This window comes from Orbicella franksi, chromosome 2 (genome assembly GCF_964199315.1).
Source record: "Orbicella franksi chromosome 2, jaOrbFran1.1, whole genome shotgun sequence".
NCBI classification, from domain to species: Eukaryota; Metazoa; Cnidaria; class Anthozoa; order Scleractinia; family Merulinidae; genus Orbicella; species Orbicella franksi.
Genome location: NC_138146.1, coordinates 2,206,326 through 2,221,143, shown reverse-complemented (window position 1 = coordinate 2,221,143; position 14,818 = coordinate 2,206,326). Strand labels below are relative to the sequence as shown.

Sequence of the window (14,818 nt, the reverse complement as noted above, 5' to 3'; positions counted from 1 at the left end):
AAATTTACAGGCTATTTACAGTATTTGCACGAACAGTTTACATGTTATTTACATGATCTTAGCCCTTTGCTTTGAAACATTTACAGTGTTTTCTTCATCATTTACATGTTTCACTTAAAATATTTACATGTTATTTACATGAAACCTCCAAAACATGTAAAAGGGGAAAAATCATGTAAATTATTCTTTACAGTCTTTTTTTGATTATTTACATGTTAATTACATGTTATTTACATACTCTGTAAATTTTCAACTTTTCCAGTGGGTCACAAAATGAAATTCAAATTCAGCTTCCTGTGATTTATTTTTCTTTATTATGTGAAGTAATTTTCCTGATGGCATAGTGCATTCCATAAAAATAAGTTACTCAAAAGAATTCTCTTACGGAAATTTATCAAGATGCTTGCAGAGGTTGTGGTCTAACCTTTCAGAAAACGATTATCATGTTGCATAGGGTCAGCGACAGAACCAATTCTTTTGAATCTAGCCGTGTTATTATTTCACTGCTTGTGGGTGTCGGAAGTTTTCTTTCATAGATGGCAGGAGCTTATCTTAAATTACCGTTAATAGCAAGAAATACAATCATTTAGCTCCTATTGACGAATCCAGACTTTTTAATATCCAAGAACTGAATCTAGAAAGATCAGTTTGGTGTAGACGTGAATGAAAACGTTAATTGATGTTGTGGAAAAATAGTCCTACGAATACACACCTGGATTATCAACATGAGAACCCACACATAGCAAAATTACGCCATAGTATTGCATGCGTTATTAGACCGTATTTCCGTAGTTTTTTTTTTTTTGACAGGCAAGTAGGTTTGTTCTGCTCCATGTTGAAGTGTGTACATCTAATAACATACGCTTAATAAGCTAGGAGGCGTTGAAGTTGTTTAATATAATTAATGCGGACCTTGTAATGAAGTAAAGAATGTTCGACGTCCAAATAAATACTGAATGAAATGAAGTGATTTATTAAAATTAAATATAAATTATGTTTAACTTTCCTGTGATAAATTGGGGACACTAACTGAATATAAATGTATAATGCAAGCCCACTTTGGCTCTTCGAGGCATTGGTTCGTCGTTGAATATGAATACCTTAGTTATGTATGCTATAAAACAGAAATTAAACTGTCCGTGTAGCGACTGTCAGAGAATGTTTAATTTAGTTAACAATAAGTCAGATTTATCGTGATCCGTCCAAATAAATACTGAATTAAATAAAAAAGCGACGTTATTAAGTTTAAATATAAATTATGTTTAAATTTCCTATGATAAATTGGGGACACCAACTGAATATTAATATAAATGTATAATGCAAGCCCACTTTGATTCTTAGAGGCACTGTTTCGTCGTTGAATATGTATACCTTAAGTATGTATGCCAAAAAAACAGAAATTCAACTGCCCGTGTAGCGACGTGTCAGAGAATCGTTAGTTTAATTAACAATAAGTCAGAAGTTTCCGTCTGACTTTTCCCAATGCTTTTATCTGACAGTTGTAGAATCCATCGAACTTGACAAATGGGGAAAGCCTTTTCAAGCCACTCCCCCTCCCTTTACATCCAGGAATTGTTGAGCTATAACGCTGAGGCTATAAGAATGACATCAAAACACCTTAGATGTATATTGTCTGCAGTGAGCAGTCGTTCTGAAAAAGAGACAAACAGCAACTCAGAAGTGGAAGTAAAGTCTGCACATGAGCCAAGTGGCCCATAAGGCCGGCGCTTATCCCGGTTTCTGTAGCGTGAAGCGAATAAGAGCATTTCTACTCCCCCCTGGATGGGATGCTAGTCCATCGCAGGGTTACCCCTCAACATTAAATTTGCCAGTGGCTATTTATACACCTGATCGAGTGGAGAGAGTAAAATGTCTTGCCCAAGAACACAACACAATGTTCCCAGCCAGGACCCGAACCCAGACTGCTCAAAATAGAAAAGAAATACAAAAATCAAATAACAGGTTGTTTACACAGACTGCTTATAAATTTTAAAATGGATAATAATTAATTTTAATTGGAACTGGAACATTGTTATTATATTTTGCGCATGATGTAGTGTCAAAGAATAACAAGGGGCAGTTTCAAAATGAAATCATTAAATGAGAGTTCACCATATTTACCAGTCAGTCCAAAATTGACACCAGTTAGTCACTGGTGTTGGTTATAATATATGTATAATATTAGTGAGTCGGCAGTGCATTTTGGGTCAAGGTAAATTGGTTATGGTCCTTGTTCAACATTATGAAACGGCTGTATAACAATTATGCCAAAAATACATTAAATGATCTTGACATTTATTTCTGACAATCAACTTGGGAATGCCAAGACTGCCAAGAGTATTTTGCCCAATTTCACTTACGTGAGACATGGATATTGGCAAAATTTTGTTTACTTTAAGCTATGTCAAACACATTAAATGATTTGATTTTAGCTTGCTGGCAAATGGGACATCTTTAGAAAGAAAAGGATTTCCTTCAATATTATAAGAACCATTGCAGACAGTTTTGTTTCATTCTTGAACGCGAAGTGAAGGGTGTGTTTTTATTTACAATTTATATATATTACTTTATAACTATGCCCTTGCGGGGAAGGGGGGGGGGGGGGTGGAGAGGGAAGTAATAAAGAGAAGTAACAAGGAGGCTCTGCCCCAAGGTCACTGAAAACCGTATTTGTCTTACATAGTGTTTTTGACAAGAAAGGCTTCCCTTTCATAAACATGTAGCTTCCAGCTTGAAAACCCTTTCACAAACCTAGGCCGGGCACGCTAGATCTTATTTCTTGGATAACTAATTAATTAATGTTTAAAATCCCTGTCCAGTTAAGTCTTATACTACCTCCAGAAAAAAACGTGCACTAAAGGGAGAAGCCCCCCAGCTTGGTGCAATACGACAATAAGTGTATTACATGTTGTAGTGCATGCAAGTAAAATAACAATAATTTTCTTTCTTTGAAACAAAAATCACGGTATTTTATTCCTATATACATATATCTTGGTAATTGTTAGTGCTAATCTCATCAGCAATGCAGTTTCTCGTGGAGTTATGAGTGCTGTAGCTCCAGTTTTATATAGTTTTACTTCTTATACTGTTGGTATTACTTAAAAATAATATGTTCCTCTAACCAATTCGGTGATCTGTTTTTATATGGGGTCCTAGATTCTTATACGGGTCATGACTTGCCATTTTTCTATCATTATTATCATTATTATTATTATTGTTATTATTATTATTATTAGAGCGGTTTTCAATTGAGTGTCGTAAAACCAAAACCAAACCAATTACTTACCAATTAGACTACTCAGCCAATCTCAAACCGTAATAAAACCAAAACCAAAACCAAATTATAACATAACTAAAGCAAAGCGCGCGCTCTGATTGGTTAATTTAGCGTCTACTATTTGCCCATGGGTGTACGCTGCTGACGTGTGTGCTAATGTTTACAAAGCAAATCTTTTGACAGACATTGTTTCCAAAGTAATGGCCGACGTTCGTCTGCCAGAAATGCGAAACTGTCTTCACAGTTGTCTGAAGATGAAACTTTATCGAGTTGCTGGTGTGCAGTCGGTTGTCATGGATGAATTTTCGCGCGCTTGTTTTCTCATGTCATGTAAGACTACACGAACATTTTTTTGTGATGTAGCTCAATAAAAGGACTTCTGTTGTTCCAATGTCTCAATGTTATGTTATAAAACAAATGGTAAACGCTATAGCGTGCACTATTGAGTTATGGATGCACGCGGGAGGTTGCTAAGCACGAAAGAAGCGTAAGAGTCGCACGAGGCGATAGCCGAGTGCGACTCTAGCTTCTTGAGTGCTTAGCAAACCTCCCAAGTTATTATTATTATTATTATTATTATTAGATTCACGTTTGTATGAAAAAGTACTCAATAAAATTTGTTATTACTATTTAACAAAGAATCATTATTGTCAATATTATCATCATTTTGTGTTTATACGTAATTATTTTAGTGCAATGAATTGCACTAAACATTAAAAAAAATATTAAAGATCATTAAAGTGGCAGTAATAGAAGTAACTTTATTAGTCCGTTTTTCAGCAACCAATTACAATCAAAGTAAACGCTATATAGATAAATGATGAATACATAAAAAATTTAAAAATTTCTCCAAAGCGCGACTCTTGAAACAAGCCAGTTTGAGAGAATTCAATCAAGACCGTTGGCAGGAAGCTGTTCTAAGTAGCGGCAGCTTTAACTTATATTTCTCTGTCGATGTCCATGGTTAAGTATTAATATATACTTTAAAAAAGATGACTACTAAAAGGAAACGACTAAATTAAAAGCTAAATATAATGAACCCTTTTTAAAATCAAGTACTAAAATGAGAAGATCGTCCCATTGAACATGATTATCTGATATTGTTAAAATCAAAAGACAGGCCACGAAACAATGACATTAAGTCATAGATAATCACAAAAATTCTAAAATGGTGACGCGCACCATGTGTATCAAGTGGCGTGAGATTTATATCAGTCAAAGAGACGTTTGAAGAAGTCTGTAAATCAGGTAATTACTTTTTATTCGACCCACATGTGACGAACCCTTAGTGCATGATAAAGAGTTATTAAGCTAAAATTCAAATTTAAAGATAGGTATATGGCTTGACCTAGCCCCTGCGTTAAATATGGTATCATATACATAGTCTGGTAATTCGTGTCTAGGATATTCCTGATCACCAAGCTTAATCCACTTCCTATCTCTTGTCTCATCAAAAGCGAATAATAAATGGTCCTTTAAATAGTTTGTTTCCGGTCTTTCTACTCTAAAATTATCCAACTGCTAAGGCATAATGTGTTCAAAGATACAACTATGCATTTTTGGTGATGTGATTTATGGGTTATAGAACTTAATTAGGGCTTTAATGACCACTGTTGTTCCAAATATCGTTACAAGTACCCCGAAAAAAAGCAAAACGGAATCGAGAAAAACTTGGTATATCTTAAACTTTTTGTACTTGAGCTTTAAATGCAAGATAAATGGCAAAATGTAACCTGTGAGAGACTCCACTGTGCATCCTATGAATATGACAATTATCGCGAAATTTGGCACTAAAATGGCTACAACAACTGTCAAAAGAACGATTGTGATTCGAACAACTGCATTCGGTTAAAAGCTGGGCGGTTTGTCGCACTGAAGTCGTGTGGTGACTGAATCGTCGATAACCTGGACCAGTGGATAAATGGCAAGAGCATACGTTAGTACACAGTTAAGAGGGAAAAAGCAACCCACAGTTGTGTGAACAGGTCCTGGGGGAAAATTGTTTAGTACAACTTGATACAACTTGATCAAGCTTGGAAGGCTAGGTTTTGGTTCACTTGGGCACCAAAGGAAAGAAACGCACACATAGATAAAAAAAAGATAATTTCATCAACACGCTGACCACATATGCTAAAGCTAAGCCTTTACGGAACTTTGCTTTCTCTACCATACTTCCTCTATAGATTAAATGACAATATATACGCCATAACTGAACAGTATGATGGACAAAGACGTAACTACACCCTCATTGTCCCAAAACAGGATAGTACTAAGGTCCCACTCATACGCAAGCTCTGCTATCCACGAGAACTCTATGATGGGTACAGATGGAAGAGTGTTTCGCATGACAGATCCACAGAGTACAAGTTAGGAAACAGATAACAAAAATACTTCCATCTGTATGACACAAAAAAGCTATATAACCTCCACGTTTAGGTAGAAGCGCATCCCCTAAATCTTTAAAGCCTGACCTCACACGGCGTTTCTTTCCCTTCTCATCCTCGTCATAGAGGCACTCAGTTAGAATTTTTCCAACGTACCACAGAATAATTGGAATTATTATGAACGCCAGCAAAGCCACTATTCCTCCTTCTTTAAGAGCGTAGGGTACAGCGAGGAAGCCAACACCCTCTATATAGTTCACAAGATTTGCTACAGTTTTCCAAACTGATGAATCACCTGGGGAGGGATCACGCGAATCAGTTCGTTTGATGCAGGATTAGGTTCATCCTCAGAGGAACTCTCGGCGTCTGAAGACTGCAACAGCGTTACGATCTCAGCTTCTTCAAGCTCATCAAGCTGTCGGGCCTCGTCCATCCCCAATGAAATGGCGTCGATAAAGCTGAGGCCGGGCCACGCAAGCTTGGGAGGCTAGGTTTTGGTTCACTTGAGCAAGCTTCACTCCCTTTTCACCTCTGACTACTGAAATTTTTCTTTGGTTGTCCAAAGAGTACTTATCTAGCGAAATAAAAATGACAGAAAAGCAGAAGAATAAGATCTTCACCTTATAAACTATACACCTTTTTACTTGATCGAATGGTCAGTTGCTTGTTAAAGCATTTAACAAGAAATATAAGGAGTAACGTTATTCGACGTCTCGATGTATCCAACATCATTACCACGAATAAAAATCGTTGGATGTCAAAGTTGTTAAAAGAGTTGAACTATGAATATCATTTGCTTGCATTCCTGTGTGCGTGATAGTGATGATAATGGAATAGCTTCGCGCGGGTCGAAACGTGGAATAAAGGTACTCCTTCTGCCTTTTTACTTGAACTAGACATTGTCGAGTGTAAAAGACTAACGAGGGCTCGTCGTGACTTTTTTTTACCACGATTCCAAACGCCTCAAAGGTAACAAGAATAGTCCGCTGCGCGTCATATTTTCAGCTCTCTTCTCCACTTTTGGAAGTGTGGTAAAACACGTACTCTTGTGCTTGATAATTGCATAGAATATATTTATATTATCTGTATCCATAACAAAATTCTCGATCGTGGTGGTTATCCGCGCGCCTATTTGTCACGTAATCGGCGCACGTCCACGTGGCTGTCTAATTAGAGGTATCCAATTTGAACTTTGCGTTGCTGGATACCTGTAATTGGACACCTATGTGATTCGTACGTCAATTAAGCGCGCTTAAATGGCTTCCTTCGCACTGTTTCCTACAGTTTTCAAAACCTATGAAAAGCGTTACAGACGTTGTCGCTGTAAAGAAGTTGCGAAAAGACATTTTTAATTCCGAAATTTGCTATAAATACGATTAGTAATAGTAATTGGACCGAGTGGAGTACAATTCAGGGAGTAATCGCGCGAGTAATTTCAAAATCATACGAGCGGGAAGCGCGAGGCCGATTTGAAAATACGAGCGCGATTACTCCCTGAATTGTACGACACGAGATCCAATGACTAATTAATCGTACCTATAACAAATTTCGGAATTAAAAAAGTCTTTTTTGGAAGTTCTTTTGCGCGAAAACGTCTGTAGCGCTTTTCATAAGTTTTGAAAACTGTAGGAAACATTGCGAAGGAAGCCATTAAAGCACACGTAATTGACGAGAAAATCGCGTGGGTATCCAATTATATGTATTCAATTACAAAATGTTCAAATTGGATACCTCTAATTGGACACCCACGTGATCGCGCACCGATTACGTGACAAATAGGCGCGTGGAGAACCAATCACGATAGAGAATTTTGTTATGGACACGATTACTCCCTGAATTGTACTCCACTCGGTCCAATTACTCTCACTAATCGTCAAAATTGCTAAACTGAAAAATGTAGTATGACCAAAATTACGATCCCCGAACTTTGGCTCAGTATATTATTGAAGGGTGAAAGGTGTGATGTTACACTACGCCGGAGGAAGTTCAACACGCAACTTTATTTCTGCGGTTAGGCCTACTGTCGACACTAATTCGTCGCAAAAACGAAGCTTTTCGCTCTTCAAAACGGAAGAATTTGAAAACACCGGAATTGCGTTTTAATGTGGACGGAAAACATTCTGAAACGGAGCTTTTCTGAAAAGATGGCATCATCTTCACATGATTTCCTGACCTGCGTATGTGGCGGGATTCTTGAGCTAGTGATTTTTGGCGCGAAGCCGTTATTTTATTCTCTCGCGGGCAAGGCCAGCTGGGGAATTCGCGAATCATTACCAATCCTCTCGAGGACTCGGCACTCGCGTTTACGGCTTCCCTGCCAAAACAAAAGCAGTCGCGCACGAGGTCCCTCCAACTTCACAGGCTAGTGATTTCCCTGTAATCCTCAAACACAAATCCAAAATGATCGGTGATTGTTGCCAAATTTCTCCGTCGTAATGTGGACGGAAAACATTTGATGTGTTAAAAAAAACAAAGAGAAAAGAAAACAGAAGATCGAGAGAGCATCAAATTATATGTTTCATTTGAAAATTTAATTCAAAGGTTGAGAAAAATACCCCGGGGCAAAAGCACTGTAAAGATTTTAACGGAGTCATTGTGTCTTTGACATCGATCGATGAGTACAGTGGAAACACTTGAAATGCAAGTCCAGAAGGTTTGCTTCAGTGATTTACTGATGTTAGAAATGCAACATTGGCCTAAATAAAGCAGCGAATTAATTTCAATAGGAATCATCACATGGCAGCTCTTAAATGAGACGCTAGTTCGTCTTTACGAAAAAAACAACAACAACAACAATCATTCTTTATTTAAAGGGAGGGTTTAACGGCTCTGCGCATGTCTCTATTGTTAATTCGCCTGTGCACGCTTATTCACACGGACCCAGATTTTCATTATTTATGAACCAGTCGTGAGGAAGTTTCCTAATTTCGCATGGAAATAGCCATAAAATAACCAACTGTAGAATAAGTCAAATCGACTTCGATGTAGGCGAAACGACTTGTAGGCGACGCGACTTGAAAGCGAAACGACCAGTTACCATTGGTACAGGTCAACATTAAGTTCAACAGTCGACAGCGTCGATAAAGTCCACTGAAATCTCTGAGAAGTTTGGTCACCCGTTATTGCGCCACGACTAACCGTAGCATATGATAACTTAACTACATCTTAGTGGGGTTTTTTAAGAGCGATAACATTGATTACAAAAATATTTTGATTTAGCGACATGCGCCGAACCGCGAAACCCTCCCCTTAAACACGATTTTGTTTAAACAAACAGGTTTGCTTGTGGGTCGTGTATCTACGCGTTTCTTTACTTTAATTTCCATCACTATGACATTTATAAGTAGGAGAAGCTAGACTTGAATTTGGCCGGAGGCATCCACCCGCAACATTAAGAATGGCATCGCGTAGAATGCCTATTGTTCTCGGGACATTTACTTGCAGTCGAATAAAAATTATAGGTCTGTAATATTAGCAGCGAAGCGTAAACAGGGACGCTCTGATTGGTCAAAGATCACGTACGCTTTCCTCCGAAGGGAATACTGCCTTAGCTCATTAACTTGTCAAGGCGGGGCTAAGAAACAAAGGCCTCGAAAGTTATTCTTTATTCTATTGTTTCCGATATCGCGTATTTCAAGCTGGCTATTTCAAGCGTTGGACTTGTAATGGATATTTGCATCCGATTTTTACCATAGGCCATTACATGTATCCGGGTTTTTCGTACCAACGTCTTTTCGTACCACCCATTTTCGTACCACCTACATACACGTTCGTACATGTTCGTACCACATAAACATACATTCCAAATAGCACAGATTTAGACTATCTGATAGTCTAAATGAGATTTTAGATGTATAGCATGGTTTATCAACGCTATTGGGCCAATTTGGACCCTTTCTTCTCTTAATCAGGGCATTTCACGACACGCAAACATTCAAATTTGCCGCTTCGCCGGTCATGAATAATTAATAATGTCCAGGCATTCTACCCGATGGCTGACGGTTGGGATCGAAAACCGCTTATATTTTGCCAAAGATACCCATAGGTGACCTATTTCTAAAAATCATACTTAAAGGTTCCAGCAAAATTTTTTTTTAGAAATTTGCGAAAATTTGAAAGCGCGGTCAAAGTGCGGTTTTTCATTAAATAAAATGACCGAAGTAAGGTGCGAGGACGAAGCGCTTCTTTTAAAAGTCTGAATTGACTTCAAACTTCGCACAAGTGTGGAACAACCATTCTAATTTATTCTTCGTTTAAAAAAACCTCTGAAGTGTGATAGGTTATGTTTGACAGCATAAAAATGTATCTGGTATCTCATTTTTCGATTATTTCACTTTACAGCATAAATTATCAGTTTGAAACATTTACCATGCCAAGTTTCATGCTCGAACTCGCAACGCTTCCCTCTGAGAAATTCGAAAATCTTCGTAACATACTCAGCTCAAATGACACACGATATATTCGCGAACTGGGGGTACAATCACTCGGGCTTGCTTAGGAAAGCCCTAGTCAAAAAATGCAAGCCGTTCTTGGTCGCCGTTCTTGATAGACCGTCCAAACTGGGAACGAGAACTCGACATTGCTCGCTCTTCCTGACAGATTACGGTGCTTTGCGATGAAAGTTTTGGCAAGAATCGCGCCTTATACGTTCATCCACACACAAAGATGTCGATCGTTTTCGGAAAGGGTGGGTCCTCGAATTATACTGCTTGAAAGCCAGCCAGGGAAGCAAAGGTCGTGCTGGAAACGTTCTCGTGATAACAACTGAGCCGATCGCGGTTATGAGTTCAAACTACGAAAACACTGATAAAATATAGGCAGTCAATGACTGCATGTGCCTACTGCTGTTATTATTTAGAACATTGCAGTAAAACAAATCATATTGCGGCAAAACGAGATAAATAGGAAAACGTTTTTGGACTAGTTGAATTTCATGATTATATCATATAAGAGTCTGTTTTTTACTTATTATCCAGTTTATTTAAGGGATATGTTAACTGTACGTACCTCATCCTATAATCTGCGTGGTAATTATATTCTGGACCTTCCCAAAGCAAAAACAACTAGTTATGGTGTGCACTCTTTTTCATACTTAACTAGTAAAATATGGAACTCTCTCCCGGACACTTACAGGACATCTGATTTTCTTCAATTCAAGTAAAAGATCCTTAAATATGAGGCCTTTCCACAGTGTAAATATATATAGTGTATAAATGATAATAGAATTGTAATTGTATTTCATTTTATTTTATTTTTCTATTACTTTTTCTTTCTAATATTTATTTCTCTCGAAGATATTAGCTAACAAGCTACTCTGTAAATGCGAGGTTATATAAAGTATATTTATCTATGTATGTATGTGTGTAGTAGCTTATTAAAAACTGAGACTTGTTTCTTGTGCTTATGCCGTGCCGAACTAAGTTCGACAAAACACGGCGTCTGAATCAAACTTTTGAATTAAGTTCGGCAAAAAATTAAGTTCGACAAGCTCTGCCGTGCTACACGACTCTGGCGCGGCAGAGATTCAAACGTCGTGCTTCTGCCGCGCTAAATAAAATTCATAAATTTTATTAATGTATGTTGGCGAGATTGCGTTCCCGCGGGGAATTAGGAGGACAATTGTTCAGTAAATCCTGAATTTGGTTCGATTTTGGCACGACGTCTGAATCATCGTCTGAGTTATTTTTTTGCGGTGCTTTAGTCGAACCTAATTGCAATTAAGTTCGGCAAGGCAGAAGCACGACTTCTGAGCTGGGCCTAAGACTTTCGGTAGCTTGAATTAAATATCTTTGCAGAAAAAAATAACCTCCTGTGATTTTGGAGGCTCATTGTGCGGGAAAATTAACACTTCGATTATGTGGGGAATTGTGCGGGATTATTAACGAACCAATGTTCTTGCCAAGTCCTAAGGGAAATCTGCATTGACGATAGTTTAGCCAAATTTATTTCACTAGAAATTCAAATATACTTAATAGTCTTAGCAATCGCCAATTCTTTTAGAAAACCGTATCTGACTGCTAAAGAAAATCATGTTGGATGACACGAACTAGGCGAGTATGAAACCAAAATAAAAAGCAAAACCCTATTTATGACCTGGCCTAAAATTCGACACCTATTTATGACCGTTGCAGCTGGCACAGTTGCCCTAAACATAAGTTATGAAGGGGTTTTGTTGACGGTGTTATTGATAATAATAAAAAGGTAGCTTCTTCCAAGAAACATACCCAAATCAAGACTAGAGTGCTAAAACCATGCCCTATTTTGGCTCTCTCGAAAGAGATTACTCGCTCTCCAAAGGAGATATGACTCAAAAAGGGTTTAAGATCGCAACACGGCAAAGATGCTCAGCTGCACAATTCACTCGGATCACCACGACCAGTAAACAAAATTCGTTCAATTTCTGCTAGGATGTGTAATGCAATCGCTTGTAAAAAGATCTGGAAAATTCTTTGCAACCAAGTTCTCCATAAATGCTTAGACAGCTGTGCTTGATTCTTGAACCAAAATGGATTAAACTCACAACTTGCGATTGGATTAGGAGGATACAAAACGAAGCAACTTGAGTGGTAAATATCTTAGCGGAAAATAATCTGATTCTTTTATTTGTTTTTATTGCGTTCAATACGCGCACTCGTAAAGCGTCTTAGAGTGTTTAGTTTATAACTTAATTTATTGGCTTGATTAAAAAAAAAAAAAAAAAAAAAAACCTAAATTAGTCTAAATCCCGTATATCTATAGCTTAGGCCTTTGCAAAGATCCTCTTACCTGTGATCACTATACTGAAAGTCGAATTCCTCTAGGTAGTAACTGTAATTCGCGTGGGCTTAATTATGCAAATCAATTTACGATTTAGCGCCAAACATTTCAAACGCAAATTTCCTTAATCCTGGCCTTCTTAACATTTCGTAGTTTTATTTAACACAATAACGGAACAAAGTAATTACCGTGTAAGTTTAAAGCAGTCCACAAAAGAGGTTTGAACTACCTGAAGTTACGCCCGGTTCAAACGTCGAACTTTACATGTGCCGAATCTAATAATCTGATACGGCACATGTAAAATTCGACGTTTGGGTCAATTAGCTTCGACAGATTTGTATTTGGGTCGACCTGCCGTTCTATTCGACCGGGCTTGTCGAATAGAACGGCAAAAGATCGACTTCACTTCATAGGTCGAACTTTTACAAGGGCCGAATCTAATGCATACATTACAAATACATTAAATAATTTAATTTTTACCCAGAGTTCTTCCGTTTCCTATTTTTGTCATGCGCACACAGCTTTTTTTGATCCTTTTGGAACAAAATGGCGGGAGGATCGAGAAGATATGTGTTCCTCTTGCTTCGAGAGCACGAAGTGTACTTGCTTGAAGTGCATAGACCAATTCTGTATGTGGTCGGTGTCAGCCGTATTTCATGGAAAACGAAGAGAGTGTAGGGTTGGAAAGCAGGCAGCTCGGTAGCGTACTGCGAGTCATGTCTTTGAGAGAAAATAACAAAATAAATGAATTTTGAAGAATCCAACGACAACAACGGTCAACGCACTAGACGAGGAACTGTAATGTTCCCCTGGGAACAACTAATAATCGAAGCAAACCAAATTGAAGATTCGTCTTTTTTTTAGTGCTTACTACATCTGGAGTCGCCTTCTTCTGTCCTCCTTGATCGCCGACTCGCATGAAAAACAAGCTCTTCGTTTCCACAATTTACCTTTCCCGCATTTTTTCTGCCATTTTGGTCTGCAATAACCGCCGTTTGCAAGTATCTCGTTTGTTTTTGCAATTAAGTCCCACTGAATTAGGTTCGACGCTTGAATCAACTGCCGAACTTAATTATTTGCGTCGACCCATACTGGTATTAGGTTCGACACATGTAAAGTTCGACGTTTGAACCGAGCATTACTTCCGAACAAGAACTCGTGGGAACTACAGTGAAACCTGTATTAAGCGGACCCCATATTAAGCGTACACCCTTTATTAAGTGGACACCAGCTGAAGTCCCAAAATTTTTTTCCCACATTTACTGTGAAATAAACCTGCATTCAGCGGACGCCTCTGTTAAGCGAACGGGGACACCAATATTAAGCCATTTTGCTGCGCAAAACTTGCAATAAGCGGACACTTCAAGGACTGTTACTTTTAAAAATTCAGCCGAGACTCCCTTAACACTGTTCAGCGATGTCGTTTTAAAGTTTAGCAGATTATTCCAGATTGATGCATTGACTGACTGGACATTGTGCTATGAGCACTGTTTGATTTTTGACTGTGCTACACTGAGTTACAAAAGAGTTAACAATTAACTATTATTGCACAATATACGAGCGGATACCCTGTATTAAGCGGACACTAGTGAGGGTCCCAAGGGCGTCCGCTTAATATAGCTTTCACTGTATTCATCATTTTATGCGTTTCTTATACGGTTCGCCGTGTTGGTCGGTATGTGAAATGCTTGATGATGTACAATGACAATATACCTCTAGCTAAAATCTAGCAGATGCTCAAAAGAGTGGTGTTATGGGGTAGATAAACCTTTTCAACAAATACCCGCCTCGATAAATAATCGCGTATGGAAAACACAATATTCATGATCATTCATTAACGAGCTATAATTACTGTCCTTATAATAACAAGAGACATCGAATTACGAAGTATGTTAATCTTGAGCGAATTTTCTGACAGTTTATCTTTTTGCATTTGAACTTGAAAATGGTGTCACGATGTCACCGAAGCGTTGTTCTTTCTTATCACTAATTTTTACTTGTTTATATATTAGATGACGCTAAATTAGATAATTACTCCGCGTTTAAAACACTGACTGGACCTCTAAAATCAGCCCATACGATAGACCAGCACCAATTTAAAGCACAGGTATTTTCAGTGTCCTGCGCCTTTTCGCAAATGCCTTTTATGGCAATATCCCTACCTATATTTTAGAAACTTTGGACGTGAAATGAGGGGAAATGAAACTACTTTTCACCAAACTAATTTAACCTTAAATGGATGAAAAGTCAATTTTACTTAGTGACTCTGTAAAACCCTGAAATAATTTACTAATTAAAAGGTAAGAATGACACAAGTACAGAATATTGATGAATTCACGAAAGCAGTTTTTAATTTTCAATTTTAATCCCACAGTGCATTATCTTTCTTTTTAACAGTCGT

At 37.9% G+C, this 14,818-nt stretch overlaps 1 pseudogene; it reads right to left on the bottom strand.

Moving 5' to 3' along the window:
* Nucleotides 1-4,482: 4,482 nt before the first annotated feature.
* Nucleotides 4,483-6,791, bottom strand: LOC145476160 (vesicular inhibitory amino acid transporter-like; annotated as a pseudogene).
* Between the last annotated feature and the right edge of the window lie 8,027 nt (nucleotides 6,792-14,818).